The sequence below is a fragment of the Triticum urartu genome, chromosome 7 (genome assembly GCF_003073215.2).
Source record: "Triticum urartu cultivar G1812 chromosome 7, Tu2.1, whole genome shotgun sequence".
NCBI lineage: Eukaryota > Viridiplantae > Streptophyta > Magnoliopsida > Poales > Poaceae > Triticum > Triticum urartu.
Window position 1 is genome coordinate 286973054 of NC_053028.1, and position 17221 is coordinate 286990274.

The window sequence follows — 17221 nt, forward strand, 5'->3', positions numbered from 1 at the left end:
ACAAGAACCAGCCCTACCACACATAACCCAAACTCTCACAGATTGTACCCCTACTACGATGGACAGAGAACTAGCTTCACCCAATCTAACCCCAACCCCAGCCGATAGTAACCTAGTTCCTGTTGACACAGCACCATCTCCACCATAGAGCTCCCAAGCAAGAGCAGTTAGTAAGGCAGCTCCAGTGCCCAAAGGGCCAGTACTATCATGGCGAACCCCAACTCCACCAGTTAGTACGCCTATTCTTGTGGAGGAAGCACAACCAGCTAGTCGTAGTTTAGCATCTATCGCATTGGATGTTGTTAAATCATATGTGCGTATCTTCCCATCTTGGAAATATTATACTGAAGATGAAGGAAAATTCTAGTTGCAGGTGTTTGTCCAGGAGTTATGTGTAAGTAATGTTATTCATGGCAATTACTTTGCTTTGTCCCATACATCCTACCTCCATGATGGTTATAATACATCAAATTTTCCCATTCTTCTCTATAGAGAAGGACCGATTTGGAAACTCAGGATGAGGTAACCTGTGCTAATACCTCTAATATCTTCAAGAATGCTTGGTGGCAGTATCGGAATTACCTCAAGAAAACATACTTCACCGGCAAAGAAACTCATCAAATTCCCTTATGTTCTCCTGAGACACATTTACTGGACGATGAATGGGAATGCCTTGTTCTGTACTGGTCCCGAACCAAGAATGTGGTAAGGTCTATGAGCTCATTTTCTATTTTGAAGTATTATATTCTTGCATCTTACTGTACTCTGTTCATGTAGAACAAGTGCCTAAACCTGAAGAACAACTGTTCTAATTTAAGATTCCATTGCTACCATAGGACATAGATATATATTTGTTTGATGCTTTTATTATGTACTAGTACTTGGCAATAGAAGACTTGGTAGTTTAATCCTGTCCACCTTACTAATGAACTGGTTCACCGAAATGAGTTTCATATACTAGTACATGCTAAACTTGTTATGTGTCTGCTTGTTTCTTCTTTTAGAATGCTGACAGAATATTGGGGAAGAGTGCCTTATTAAGCAACGGTAAAGGAAGTAATGCAGATAAGGTTCAGGATAGTGACACATCCTGTCTTGGTTTAGTGTTGGAGTTACTGGCCACTACCGCTTGCACAAGCTATTCAAACTCACTGTCTGAATCAGTTCGGTTTGTTGAGTCTCAACTACAAGCTGAAAGACATCGATCAGCTGTGCTGCGACAAGAAGCGGAAGGACTGCGGAAGTCCTTGGAGCATTCAAATGCATACTTTCTGGTGCAACAGCAAGCGTTGGAGGATTTTAGCGCCAAACAGGACAAAGCTAATCAGCTTGCTAAGCTTATTGCCAGCATGGTGGATACCCAGGATAACGTTTCTTGAGCTCTTCTGAAGTTGTTTCAGTTATTCTCTTGTTTTGCTGCTGCGTTTATTTGCACTGGTGGCCAATTTTGACGGCCAGTGTATATGATATGCTGCTTTGTTCCCTATATTTGCACTGGTGGCGAACTTTGATGCCCAGTGGATGTAATATGTGTAATAGCCGTGATAGCCTAGCGTTAGTTGCTTGCTTATTTATTTCCTTGTTGTCTTGTTTATTTGTTTGCTTGTAGTCATTGCAGTTCTTTTTCCGCGGTTAACTAGTGGCTGCAATAACCTATTTTTTAAAACTAGGCCACAATAACCATGGGCTAATATTTACTATAGTGACACTGGGCCTCCTATGGGCCGTAGAAACAGTGGGCCTTTTACGGGTCGTAGAAACAGTAGGCCTTCTACGGGCCGTAGAAACAATGGGCCTTCTACAGGCCGTATCATCAATGGGCCTTATACGGGCCGTATGATCGATTGGCCAAACATGGGCCAATAACAGGCCGCATTATGGCCGTAAATGGTCTAGAGTTGGAATCATCTGTTCATGGGCCGACCGTAACGGGCCATCATTAATAAGCCGTATTTGATGATGCTATGAAAACGGCCCAACGTATTAACGGACCACAAATGGGCCGACTATAACCATGGGCTGAATTTGGCCCACAAGCAGAAAAAGACAGTAACGGGCCGTAAGTAAACGAATGCTGGAAATGAGCCCAAGAATAAATGGGCTCTAAGAAGGCCGAAAGATAACATGGGCTGGAAACGGCCCAACGGAATAATGGGACGTTAATGGGTATAAAGTGATACATTGTTCATTACGGGCTAGTTTTACCATGGGCCGTTAATGGGTGTAAAGTGATACACTGTTCATTACGGGCCAGTTTCACCACGGGCCGTTAATAGGCCAAGAGTTACATAGGGCCTCATATGGGCCAAAAGACGTCATGGGCCATACATGGGCCAGAAGTGAAAATGGGCTGGAATCATATTGAATGGCCTAGATGATGGTACTGGGCCTAATTCGGATAGGGCATAATGGGTCTTGGGTTAGCAGGCTATAAATGGGCTATATGCGAACAAGCCGTTAACAGGCTTTCCATGGGCCGGCCCGCCAGCTTTTGACCAAGTCAAATGGGCCGGCCTTTTCACAGGAATGGGCCTTTGTTGGGCCATGCCACATGTCGACGTATCATAGGCGCCTATCTGACCAACTGACGAACTGACATGTGTTTCGTCTGGCCAATAAGAATTTTACATGTGGAAATTTCCCATTGGTCGGGGCTGTTAACGGGTTATCGGATCCAAAACCCGACCCGATAGCTTAACGACATTCCGTTACGGTGGATGCCACGTGTCGGTCACCCTTGACGAAAGCACTTCTGTGACGCGTGATTTATCGTCATGGAAGTGGACACTTCCGTGATGATAATTTTGGCAATGTCATGGAACACTTCTACCATAGCACATGTATGACTATCTTGGTTCTGTCATAAATTTGTCATGGATGTACATGCATGACAAAAAAGCGACCTACTGTGACAACCACGTATCATCACGGAAGTGTATTTTTTTGTAGTGGTTGCTCATTGGATGAAGCCAATCCGACGGTACAGAGATGGCAAATCCGAGCACTACTGGCCATTGGATATCATCTACATTCCACCAGATTCTGCCACATGTACAATATAGAAGACTCCATGGTTGAACTTAAGCATAATGCACAAACCTCTAAACACAAGCACTTCTCCTTTGTTCTCTAGAATCTTCCATATCTTAATTGCCCAAACCTTTTTTTCTAAATGAATTGTCACTTTTTGTTTTTACCTTTACAATGCACAATTCCATGAATCTTAAAATAGTTTTTTTACAAAACTAATTGATTTTGGATGAGATGAACTATAAGAATTAAACGAACATCTACATCATGCATATCTGGGAGAAGAGGCAGGAAACTGATGAGAGGAGTGGCGAGAAACGGTAGCCTGTTTTGAATGAAAACGTAGTAGAGAAGGAAGCGTGAGCTACACGACGCATGCGCACAGTGCTTACCCATGTACTGCATGTGTTTTCGAAAGGGCTCAGGGTTGCCGTTCGATCTGGGAGCATCCAACGGTGCACATGTACGATCTATGGGGTTTGGGTTCTGGCCAGTCAGAACGCAGGACCCAGATCGAGCGCGCAGCAGGGGGTGATATCATACGGAAATCAACATTCTATGGAAACTGGTGAAAACCACGAGAAAAAGATGTTTTAAAGTTTCAAAAAAATACGGGATGTTAAGAGGATGATGTTTTATTGGCACACAAAATTTCAAGTTGATACACAATAAGAGATGTGAGCTATGAAAAAGACAAAATCAGTGTTGAATAGTGCCAAATAGTAATGTCACTATTCATGGCAGAATTTGTCTTTTTCATAGCTCACATCTCGTAATGTTTTTTAACTTGAAGTTTTGTGTCGCAATAAAACATCACCTTCTTAACATCCCACATTTTTTTCGTCAGATTTTTATGAAACTTTAAAATATGGTTTCCACGAAGTTTTCATTGAATATCGGCTTTCGTGAGTGAACCGTGTGCTACTTGAAAACATTTCGTGAGAAGAATCTCAGTTTTTAAATCCCTGTAAATCCAAAACTAAGCTGAAAATCATGAAACCTACCATGGTGTCATGACATTGCACTTATATGTCGAGGAATTTTTTTCGTCCATTATGGCGCAAGTTTTATCACAAGCCTCTTACAAACAGGAGCTTCTCTCAAAGAAGCCTTGTGGTTCCGATAGGGAAACGTGTCCCCCTTGTGGGCGAAATGTAATCACTGCCTCTTTTCACCTTGTATTTTCTTCTACAGGCAACATGGAACGACATGATATCTGTGCTGAAATTTAAACTTATTCAGGGTTCGTTTGGCCTTTTTATACACTAATTAATTTTCCTAGGCATTTAACGTCCATAATTCAAATCTAAACTACAAATACATGCTCCAGTTCACCAAAATGTCTAGAAAAATTATACATGTGTTCTTGGGTGCATTTTTAGGTCCCATGCCACGAATGGGAACGAATTACAACTGTATTGGTGTCATGGCTCGTACTCAAACATTTTGAATCTCGGTTTTTAAGTCCCCATAAATCCCAAACTCACCAGAAAGTCATCATAGGTGGCATGGTGTCACGTCATGGCACATATATGTCCTGGTAAAAACATTGTCCAATTTGGGCCAAGCTTTATTACAAACCTCTTACAAAAACTGGAGCTTCTCTCAAAGAAGCCTCGTGGTTCTGATGGGGAAACGTGTTCCCCTTGTGGGTGAAACGTAATCACTGCCTCTTTTCGCCTTGTATTTTCTTCCACGGGCAACATGGAACCACAGGGTATCCGTTCTGAAATTTAAACTTATTCAGGGTTCGTTTGGCCTTTTTATACACTAATTGAGTTTCCTAGGCATTTAATGTCCACAATTCAAATCTGAACTACGAATACATGCTCCAGTTCACCAAAATAGCTAGAAAAATTATACATGTGTCCTTGGGTGCATGTTTAGGTCTCATGCCAGGAATGGGAACGAATTACAACCGTACCGGTGTCCTGGCTCTTCCTCAAACAATTTGAATCTCAGTTTTGAAGTCCCCATAAATCCTAAACTCACCAGAAAGTCATCAAAGGTGGCAAGGTGTCATGTCATGGCACATATATGTCGTGGTAAAAACATTGCCAATTTGGGCCAAGCTTTATTACAAACCTCTTACAAATCGGAGCATGCCACCAGAACCCTCGTGGTTTCGATAGGGAAACGTGTCCCCTTGCGGGCCAAATGACAATCACTCCCTCTTCTAGCCTCGTATGTCCTTCTACACACGACACAGAACAACTGGAGATTCGCTCTGAACTTTGAAATTATTCAGGGTTCGTTTCACCTTTTTATTCATTAATTGAGTTTTCTAGGCATTTAATGTCCATCATTCAAATCCGAACTACAAATACATGCTCCAGTGCACCAAAATGGCTAGAAAAAACGTACATGTTTCCTTGGGGTGCATGTTTAGGTCCCATGGAACGAATGGGAACAAATTCAATCGTCTCGCCGTCCTGGCCTGGCCACAAACATTGCTAATATAGGTTTTTAAATGTCTGTAAATCCAAAACTCACCAGGAAATCATGAAACTTGGCATGGTGTCACTAATGGTATATATAATTGTCCAATTTGGGCGAAGCTATATTACATGCCTTTTACAAACCGGAGGCTATCGCAACCCTCGTGGTTCCAGTAGGGAAACATGCCCCTCTTGTGGGCGAAATGATAATCGATGCCTCTTCTCTCCTTGAACTTTGTTTTCTACAGGCAACATAGAATAATAGGAGCGGCTGAAATTTGAAACTGTTCAAGGTTCGTTTGGCCATTGTATATATATATATATTACTAATTACTAAGTTTTCTATGCATTTAATGTAGTCCATAATTCAAATTTGAACTACAACCACATGCTCCAGTGAAGCAAAATGGGTGGGAAATCGTACATGTGTCATTGGGTGCATGTTTAGGTCGCATTTAAGGAATGAGAATGAATTACAAACTTGTCGTCGTCCTGAAACAATGAGAATCTCGGTTTTAAAATCCCAGTAAATAAAAAAGTCACCAAAAACATGAAACTTGGCACATACATTAGTAGCCAACGAAGTCCTTTTTGAAACAAAAAGCTGACACGTTAATATCGTAAATGGTTGTATTATATTTACCTTGTTGAAATTTAACCATACTCCATGGCATGCGTGCAGCTGTTTGATTAGACGGGACGAGCGCGAGAAGTCCGCCGTGCAGGCTCGACGGGACGCGTGTGAGCAGTCCATCGTGCAGGCTCAATGGGACGCGTGCATCCTGTCCACCTCGCAGGCTCGACGGGACACGTGAGAGCAACAAGGCCGCCCATGCTCACCGGGAAGCGAGCACTTTGACCTCCATGCACCAGCCGTCGCCCGCCTCGCTCACAACTTCTCCATTAATGGGTTAATTAAAGCACCTGGACAAAGGGTGTTCGCTTGTGATCCCATGGCAGCATTTTCTTTGTTCGTGTTCTCAACTAGTATTCCGCCCTAATTTAAATTTCCACATAGGGCAACAGATAATATAGCCACAAATAAAATGGCAACGGATAATACAACGACAAATTTACAATGGTGCACATAATAATTGTCTTACATATTCCGAATAATTTAAAATGCCACATGCAGCAAAGCCCGGAAGACACGGGGGCAAGAGTAGAAGGAAATTGCAGACAACGATATGGGTCGCTACAGTCTCTACTCGTCGATGGATCGTCGGGCGGCGAAATCCTCCAGCTCCTTCTTCAATTCCTCGCGACTTTGCTTGAAAGCAGCCACGTATTCCTCCACCTCCTGCTCGCGCTCGATCCGGATCTTCCTCAAGCCACCCAACAGTTCCTCGACGACCGCTTTCAGCGTCATCTCCGAGGCACTGCTCTGCTCATGCAGCATCTTCCAGCCGGCGGCCTCCTCCTCCTTCTCGGCGACCAACTCGAGGAGCTTCGCATTGTCATCCATGAGTTGCTCGATGAGGCCGGTTGCCTTGTCAACCGAGGCATCGCTGATCTTGAGCAGCTTCATCAAGCTGTCGACCAGCTCCTGCTGCGTAGTGACGCCATCGAGAATGTCATCGTCGCCGGCGAAGGACTTCAGGAACGCCGGCTCGTCGCGATGGCCGACGCCGCGAATGCGCTTGTGAGAGCCTTCACGTGCCCGTGAGAGCTCGTTTGAGGGCTCATCGGCACGCCCGGACATCTCTGCTGCGGCTGCGGCTTCGCGGCGGGACCTCTCTAGTGCTTCCGCGGCCTTGGTCTGTGCTGCCTGGTTATATGTCCACCCTAAACTCCTCCTGCCGGTCATGGCGGAATGACTTGACAGAGAAAACCAGTTTTGTGGGTGATGAGGAGAGGAACTGTGAAGTAATTTTCGAGTGGGTAGTTTTTATAGCCTAGTGCTAAGTGTGAACACATATTAGTTTGATAGGTGTGAAAAGATTTGCAATTACTTATTGCGTTGTAATCCGCAATGTGATGAGAAACAAGGTCAAAATTTATTGATGGTAGAAGGTTGGCCACGTGGTTTCTCGCCGTTGAGGCGGCCACGGCGCGTTCCGCTCTGGCGTCCCTGCACGTGCTCTGACTGGCGGCCTTCCGACGATGGTCTTCTCAGACTCCATGATCAGCATAGCACCCTTGCGACCGTTCACCCCGAGTGTCCCAACCCGCCTCCGCCTACAGAGCTGCTGGCGCTGGGAGGCTCTTGGGGCTCCTGGGCCTCTTCCAGAAGAGCTTGACAGCGTGCAATCGCACACATGACAACTCCGCGGAACTGCTCCATTTCCATGTCTCTTTCCTGGTAGCAAATTCCATCGATCACCTGCATCCTCAAAATATCACGTTGGTGATGTTCTACTTCGTCGGGGATGACAACTCCGCCAAGGATGCGCTCGAGCCTGTCCACCACATCATCGGGATCGAGGTTGACACGGCCGCCGCGGGCAATGATGAAGCCGTAGGCTGCCTTTATCTTGACTGAATTGCAGAGGTCCTCTGCCCATTCCTTACGGGGCATCAGGCTCTCGATGAGCATTGGTGACGACGGCTCTTCGGGTGGGTCATCGATCATGTCGCCGAGCAGCTCTGGATCTTTTACACGGTGGATGGAAAACTGCTCATCACACCTCCTCTGCAATATGTCGATTGTGCTCCCAAGGACTGTGATGCCGATATCGCTGCCGATGGGCCATGGTGCCTGCACCGGCCGATGAAGCTCTTGCTTCCCGACCTGCTCCGGCTCGTTCTCCTCGCCGAAGATGTAACGCAGGTAGGCGTCTACGTCGAAGCTTTGGTCGTTGCCTGGCATGCTTGGAATAACTAATGGTAGATGGGTGAGGACTAGATCTTCGCAGAGTGTCGCGGTGGTGCGTTATCGCCTGGGTTATATGCAGCAAGCCGTTAGCTAGTGGCGGGAAATCGGTGAGGGAATAGGCATGGATTTTACATTTCATCCATGTGGAGCGTGGGAAGCATTCGCTGGAGCGCGGGAAGACTAAGTGGAGCACACAAACAACCCGAACACCGTATCCGGTGCCACATGTTATTTATCACACAAGTGTTAACATAAGGAAACGTATGTGTAACTTACTAATCATCGCACACGAATACTCGCAGACACATCATGTGCGATACTCCTAGCGACCGCAAGCAACTAGTTTGCATTTTCAAAGTTTTTTGTACACACATAATCGCACATGAACTAATTGTATTAAACGTCTGTGTTGTAATTTCTCATCGCAAACAGTTCAGCCGAGTCGGCTGTTTGCCACGTATCACACACATCTTGTTAAGTTGAACCGTTTCTGTTGTGTTCGCTAATCGAAAACAGTTCGTCTGAGTGAACCGTATGCCCTATATCACACACACCTTGATCTGGCTAACCGTTTATGTTGCACTCCCTAATAGCAAATAGTTCATCAGAGCGAATTGTATGCCGTATATCGCACACACATTGATATGGCCGCCTGCGTCTATTGTTCTATCTCATTGCAAACTGTTCGTACAGGTCAACCATATGCCCCTCATCACACATGCAACTATAATTTGAACCGTGTTTGATGTATCATTCACCGCAAACGTTTTGCATCATTTCTGGCGGTTTTCATACAGCACCGTTTGCGATTATGGCATCACACACAGTTTCTCGAAGGGTCTCTGATCATAGTGTTGCGTTAGCAGCATCCTTCAGTAGTGATAATGGGCCCCGGCTGCGCCTGGGGGTGCTCCGAGGAGAGCACAACCCACTAGGGGCGCCAGGAGGCCCAGGCGCGCCCTGGCGGGTTGTGCCCACCTCGGGTGCCCCTCCGGACTGCCTCTTTTCTCTATAAATACCCCAATATTCCAGAAACCCTAGGGGTGTCAACAAAATATTGATCCAGATGCCGCAGAATCAAGAACCACCAGATCCAATCTAGACACCATCTCAGATGGGGTTCAACACCTCCATTAGTGCCTCTCTAATGATGCGTGAGTAGTTCTTTGTAGACCTTTGGGTGCGTAGTTAGTAGCTAGATGGCTTCCTCTCTCTCTCTCTTGATTCTCAATACAATGGTCTCTTGGAGATCCATATGATGTAACTCTTTTTGTGCTGTGTTTGTTGGGATCCGATGAACTTTGAGTTTATGATCAGATCTATCTTTTTATATCCATGAAAGTATTTGAGTTTCTTTGATCTCTTTTATGCATGATTGCTTATAGCCTCGTATTTCTTCTCCGATATTTGGGTTTTGTTTGGCCAACTTGATCTATTTATCTTGCAATGGGAAGAGGTGCTTTGAAGTGGGTTCGATCTTAGGATGCTTGATCCCAGTGACAGAAAGGGAACCGACATGCATGTATCGTTGCTACTAAGGATAAAATGATGGGGTCTATCTCTACATAGATAGATCTTGTCTACATCATGTCATCGTTCTTATTGCATTACTCCATGAACTTAATACACAAGATGCATGCTGGATAACGGTCAATGTGTGGAGTAATAGTAGTAGATGCAAGCAGGAGTCGGTCTACTAATCTTGGACGTGATGCCTATGTAATGATCATTGCCTAGATATCGTCATGAGTATTTGAAGTTCTATCAAATGCCCAACGGTAATTTGTTCACCCACCGTTTGCTATTTTTCTCGAGATAAGCCACTAGTGAAACCTACGCCCCCCGGGTCGCTTTCTCGTATATTTGCCTTTGCGATCTACTTTTCCTTTGCAATTATTTTCAGATCTATTAAACCAAAAACCCAAAAATACCTTGATGCAATTTATTCTTATTTATTTTATTTGTCGTTCGATCTATCAATCTACTACAAATTCACCTCACGTCCGTTTGCCTATCTTGAGGCGCCGTACCCCGGAAGGGATTGACAACCCCTTTAACATGTCGGGTTGCGAGAAGTTGTTATTTGTGTGTAGGTGTTGTTTACTTTGTGTTGCTAGTTCTCCTACTGGTTCGATAACCTTGGTTTCACATCTGAGGGAAATACCTACCGCCACTATGTTGCATCATTCCTTCCTCTTTGGGGAAATACCGACGTAGCTTAAAGCGACAACAAAAGGAATTTTTGGCGCCGTTGCCGGGGAGGATCTTCAACATATACCAGGTTCCTAATAAAAAAATCTCATCTCCTCTCAATTTACATTATTTTCCATTTGCCTCTTGTTTTCCTCTCCCCCACTTCACAAAAAATTGCCGTTTTATTCGCCCCTCTTTTTCCTTTCGCCGTTTTCTTGCCGGATCTATTTTTGAGTGCAGTCTTGTTTGTGTAGTCATGATGCCTCAAAGAAAATATTATGAAGTTCCTTACCCCAATATTTTGCTTGAAATTGAGAAAAGTACTAAGGAATATATGACTACACAATTTGAGCATAATAAGTATTCTACCGAAGAACTTAAGGAGCACTCTGTTATGTTGGATGCTAAACAACTTGATGATAGTAGAGAAGTTTGCAATCTCCAATCTAAGTATGCTTTTGCTTAAAGTTTGCTAGGAAAAATATCTGATGCGCAAGCCACCTTAGTAAATCAAATGGCCGCTAAACCAATCTCGTTAGAAGATAAAAGTGATGAAGATCTTAAAATGATTGGTGTTTCTTCTGTTGATTCCTTGTTTAGTAAAGTTAAGATTGATGAAAAAGGGACTTGAGAAGAGTCACCTTTAGCTAGAAGGAGTCCCGCTATTTCGGAGGGTGAAAATCTTGTTGAGAAAATTGATAAAAGTGGGTTTGAAGAGGTCAAAACTTTAGCTAGTGATGTGCCCACTCTTTTGGATTACAAAGACTTTAATTATGATAGTTTCTCTATGATTGATTTTATTTCTTTGTAGCAATCCATGATAAATTCACCCCATGCTTATGAACAAAATAAAGCTTTTACAAAACATATTATTAATGCTATGATGAAAGCTTTAGAAGAAAAGTTATAATTAGAAGTTTCAATTCCTAGAAAATTGCATGATGAATGGGAACCTACTATCAAAGTCAAGATTAAAAATTATGAGTGTTTTGCTTTGTGTGACTTGGGTGCTAGTGTTTCTACTATTCCGAAATCTTTATGTGATGTGCTTGGTCTTATAGATCTTGAAGGATGTTCTTTGAATTTGCACCTGGAGGATTCCACTATTAAAAAAGCCTATGGGAAGAATTAATGATGTTCTTATTCTTGCAAATGGAAATTATGTGCCCATAGATTTTATTATTCTTGATATTGATTGCAATCCGTCTTGTCCAATTATTCTTGGTAGACCATTTTACACACTATCGGTGCCGTGATTGATATGAAATAAGGCAATATTAAGTTCCAATTTCCTTTGAGGAAGGATATGGAACACTCCCCTAGAACAAGAATTAGGCAACCATATGAATCAATCATGAGGGCATCTTATGGATCTCGAACCAAAGGTGAAAAAACTTAGATCCTTGCTTTATGCCTAGCTAAGGGCGTAAAACTATAACGCTTGTTGAGAGGCAACCCAATGAATAAAATTTATTTTTGCTTTTTTGCTTCCTGTTTATGAGTGTTAGCACAATTATGCTACTATTATGATTGTGTTTTTTATGTTTTAATTAGTGTTTGTGCCAAGTAAAGCCTTTAGGATCTTCTTGGGTGATAGTTGTTTGATCTTGCTGAAAAAACAGAAACTTTTGCGCTCGCGAAAATAATTTTCATTTTTTACCAGAGAGCGAGAAAATACCCATTCCACTCGCAGTAGATCGAAATACAAATTTCTCAGGCCGTCCTAATTTTTTCAGAATGTTTGGAGTTATAGAAGTATTTGAAATAGTCAGATTGCCACAGACTGTTATGTTTTGATAGATTCTGTTTTCTTTGCATTGCGTGCTTATTTTGATGTTCCTATGGTTTTCTTTGATGATTTTTTCCATAGAAAACTTGGAATACAGTAGATATAATGCAAGAACAAAATATGAATTGGTTTGATACACCACTTATAGTAGTGATTTATTATTCTTATACTAATGGATCTCACGAAGGTTTTGTTGAGTTTTGTGTGATTGAAGTTTTCAAGTTTTGGGTTATCTTACGATGGATGAAGGAATAAGGAGTAGAAGAGCCTAAGCTTGGGGATGCCCCAACATCCCAAGCTATTATCCAAAAATGAGCAACCAATTAAGCTTGGGGATGCCCCCAGTGGCATCCCCTCTTTCTTCTAACGACCATCGGTATTTTACTCGAAGCTATATTTTTATTCGTCACATACTATGTGTTTTGCTTGGAGCGTCTTGTATGATATGAGTCTTTGCTTGTTTTATTTTGTGTTTTAAATCTTGATCCCTTGCTGGACACACCTATTTGAGAGAGCCAAAATTATGTCATCACTTTTTAGAATTCCTCTCTATGCTTCACTTAAATTTTTATGGGCTATGGACTTGCTCTAGTGCTTCACTTATATCTTTTTGAGCATGGTGTGCTTAGTGTTTTTTTTTGACGAAATTCTATCTTGCTTCACTTAGATTTATCCGAGAGTTCGTAAAATTTTCAAGAAATTCTCTCTTGCTTCACTTAAATTAATTTGAGAGAAAGAAAGAAATATTATGCTCATGATCTTCACTTATATTTGTTTGAGCTTGTCAAAAGCAACACATGAAAATTAGTCCCAAAGTGATAGATATCCAAGAAGGATATAATAAAAACTTTCATGAAGATCATTGGACAAAATAAACTTGATTCTTAGTAATAGTTTTGAGATATTATGATGTGATATGTGAGTCATGTTGATGAGTAATTATGCTTTAGTAAGAATATTGGTGTTAAGGTTTGTGATTCCCTATGCAAGCACGAAAGTCAATAGTCATGCAATGAAATTATATCTGTAAGTGCATCTAGTGCCACCCCTAGTTGGTTTTGGAGTATTGACAACAAACCTAGTTGAGGGACTAATGTGTTTGTGAGAATTGCAGGATAACACAGGTAGAAGTCCCTCATTGATTCGGTTTTACTACCAGAGATGACCCCTAAAAATGTATGAAGACATTGAAGTCAAAGGTGGTATATGAAGATATTCACATTGAAGACTATGGCAAAAGAAGACACGTTATGAAGCCTATGGAGCTCGAAGACTTAGATCTTTTGTAGTTCTTTTTCTTTTGTGTTGAGTCATAGGAACCACCGTACTGTTAAGTGGGGTCCAGGAGAACCAGTCAGAATGACTGAAGTGATGCCTAAACCAAAAACCTATGTCTTCGAGTGAAGACAATGAGAGCGAATCTTGTCCAGAGCCGGACAAGTCAGCTTTGCTTGTAGCCCAAGTAAAGTTGCCATGAGAGTTTGAAATCTGACCGTTGAGACACGTGTCAGTTCCTTAGTGACCCAGGGTCATTTCGGACAAATTAGGTCGGGTTTCTAAGTGGCTATAAATAGCCCACCCCCTACAACCATAAACGGTTGGCTGCTCAGATTTCAGTGCACGGCTTTTGTCGTTTGAGAGCAACCCACCTCGAAGCCTTTGAGAGAAAATTCCTAGCGAGGAGAAAGCCCTAACCACCCAGAGCCAGAGTAAATTGGGCATCACTTAAGTCTTCTTGTCTGAGTGATCTGAAGACTTATTACACTTGAGGACTGTGCATCCTCCAGACGGTTAGGCGTCGCGTTCTGAGCATCCAAGAGACATTGTGGATTGCCAGTGAATGAAGTCTGTGAAGGTTTGGGAGTCTACCTTGAAGACTTACCAGAGTGATTGGGCGAGGACTATGTGACCTTAGCTCAAGGAGAATACGGTGAGGACTTGGTGTCCTGAGCTACGTGTTCAGGACTGGGTGTCCGGGACTGTGTGTCCTATGGTTTAAATACCTAGCCGCTCCAACCAGACGTATAGTTTTCACAGCAACTGGAACTGGTCCAACACATCATTGTCTTCAACGAGTCACTGGTTTCATCTTCACTTCCTTTTACTTACTGTTACTCATTGTGAAGCCATTGCATGCTTTCTATATATTTTGTCTTCACAACGTAACTGTATGATTTGTTTGGCTTCATAACTTCTTCCTACCTGATCCTTATTACACTGCAGCTACTTGTCATTGTGCTTTCACTCTATTGAATACTTGACCATGGCTTGCCTAGTGTAATCTAACTTCCGCTGCATAGTGATAGGCATATCTCTACTGTTTGTCTTCATAACTTCCACGTTTTGAAGACTTTCATAAAAATCGCCTATTCACCCCCCCTCTAGTCGATATAACGCACTTTCAATTGGTATCAGAGCAAGGTGCTCCCTTGTTCTGTGTGATTCGGTTTAACCACCTGGAGTTTTAGCTATGTCGACTGCAGGGATAATCAAAGTCTCCGCTGCGTGCCCCGTCTTCGATGGAACTGAATATCCCTATTGGAAGAATAAGATGCGTATGCATCTTGAAGCCATTGACGTCGACCTATGGTATGTCATCGAGAGCAGCGTTCCCAAGGCTGGAGAAGGTGTCACTGCTGCTGATGTCAAGAAATTCGTTCAACTGGACTCTACTGCCAAGAACATCATCTGTGGTCATCTGACCAAAGGACAGTATGGCCGTGTGAGTGCTTTGAAGACATCCAAGCTAGTCTGGGACTGGCTCTCCAAGGTCAATGAAGGCATCTCAACCCATAGAGATCAAAGAATCAGTGTCCTTTGCAATCTCTTCAACCGCTTCAAGCGAAATGACAATGAGAATGTCCAGCACACATTTGACAGACTCACTTACATCACAAATGAGCTTCAAGCCCTCGGCGCTACTGAGATCACCAAACATGAAGTCATCAAGACGTTGCTGAGATCACTTGATAGTTCGTTTGACATCCTAGCCCTGATGATTCAAGAACGTCCTGATTTCAAGACACTCGATCCATCTGACATACTTGAGAGGCTCAACACACATGAGTTTCAGCTTTCTGAGAAAAGAGATATCTACGGTCCAAACTATGGGCGAACTCGTGCCTTGAAGGCAAAAGCTGTTTCCTCATCTGAAAAAGAATCTGACAGCAGTTCTGATGATCCTGAAGACATTGGAAGGGAACTTGCAATGCTAGTGAAGAAGTTCCAAAAATTCACCAAGAAGAAAGGCTTCAGAAAGTCTTCACGATCAAGCTCAAGGAATGATGAAGCTTTTGCTCATGACTACAAGAAGAAAACATGCCACAAGTGCAAGAAAACTGGACACTTCATCTCTGAGTGTCCACAGTGGGACAATGAGAACAGAAAGAAGAAGAAGAGCAAGGAATATGACTCTGACGACAAGAAGAAGAAGAAATACACAAAGTCTTCTTCCAAGTCTTCCTCAAAGTCTTCATCACACAAGAAGAGCTCATCTGGCAAGGCACGTGCGTTTGTTGGCAAGGAAATGGATTCAGAGGAGGAGTCCGCTTCTGAGGAGGCAGAGGTGGAGTCTGAGGAGGAGTCTGATTCTGGCATTGCAAGTCTGGCTACAACATATGTCGCCAACTCCATCTTCAACACTGAAGACAATGAATTCATCACCGATACCGATGCAAATGACAAGGACTACTCCACTCCTACCTACTTCTTCATGGCACGCGGTGCCAAGGTAAACAAACGCACTACTCACTATCAAACATCTAGTGACGATGACTCTGATTGTGATTCAAAACCCAGTTACAAAACACTTGCTAAAATTGCAACTGAACAACAGAAAGCCATGGAACATATTCAAAAACTGTTAGACAGAAGCGATGATTTGTTGGGTGCTGAAATGACTCGATCTGAATCCTTAATTGAAGACATAAAAAATCTTCACGTTAAGTATCAGGAACTTGAAGATCATCATGATACTCTCTCAACAATTCATGAAAAGCTTTCCTATGATTATCTTCAAAGGAAGCAAGAACTTGAGAAATTGAGAGCGGCTCATGAAGATCTTCAAAAGGAAAACGAGTCACTTCGCGCCGAACAGATCAGTTCTGCTCAGGAAGGATTTGAACCACCATGTCTTAAATGCATTGAGCGTGATAATGCTACTTCTGTTGCTGAATGTTCCACTGCTACTGCTGTTGCAATATCTTCAACTGTTGATGTGGTAACTAACCCCTCTGCTGAGGATACCACTGCTATTGCTGATGAGAATGCTAGGTTGAAGACATTGCTTGAAACAGGGATGTACAAAAGTCTTAAAGGACATCAGACATTATGTGATGTCCTCAAGAAGCAGATTTTGAACCGAAACCCTAGGAAAGAGGGTGTTGGGTTCGTAAGGAAAATAAATGCAGATGGCTCTTACTAGAAACCTGAGCAGTACCCCAAAACCAAGTGGGTTGCTGCAAAGGAACCTTCAGCAGATCCATCCAATTTATCTGGCTTCACTTGTGCTAACCCCATTATCATTGATGAATCCTTTGATGCAAACTATATACTGTTTAAGAATCAGAATGGTGAAGTGTTTGCCAGGTACATTGGTACCAACTGCAGGAATGGACTGCCTATGAAGAAGATCTGGGTTGCGAAAAAGTGTCTGGAAAATCTTCCTGTGAATGTCTTCATGACACCTCACTTGAAGAAGACAAACCTCAGACCAAAGGCTTCATACGGTCCAAAGGCTTCATACAAACAGAGGACTCACCTGAGTCACACTAACACAAATGTTTTGCAGGGAAACCATACTCAGGCATATGAATATGAGAGCGGTTCATCAAACCGTCATGTTCATATGACCAAAAATTATTCTGCTTATTCTTATGAGTACTATTGTCCACCTGCAAGACTGTTTGCTAAGGCTTCAAAGCCAAAATTCTCAGATGCTGCACTTAGACTTATTGC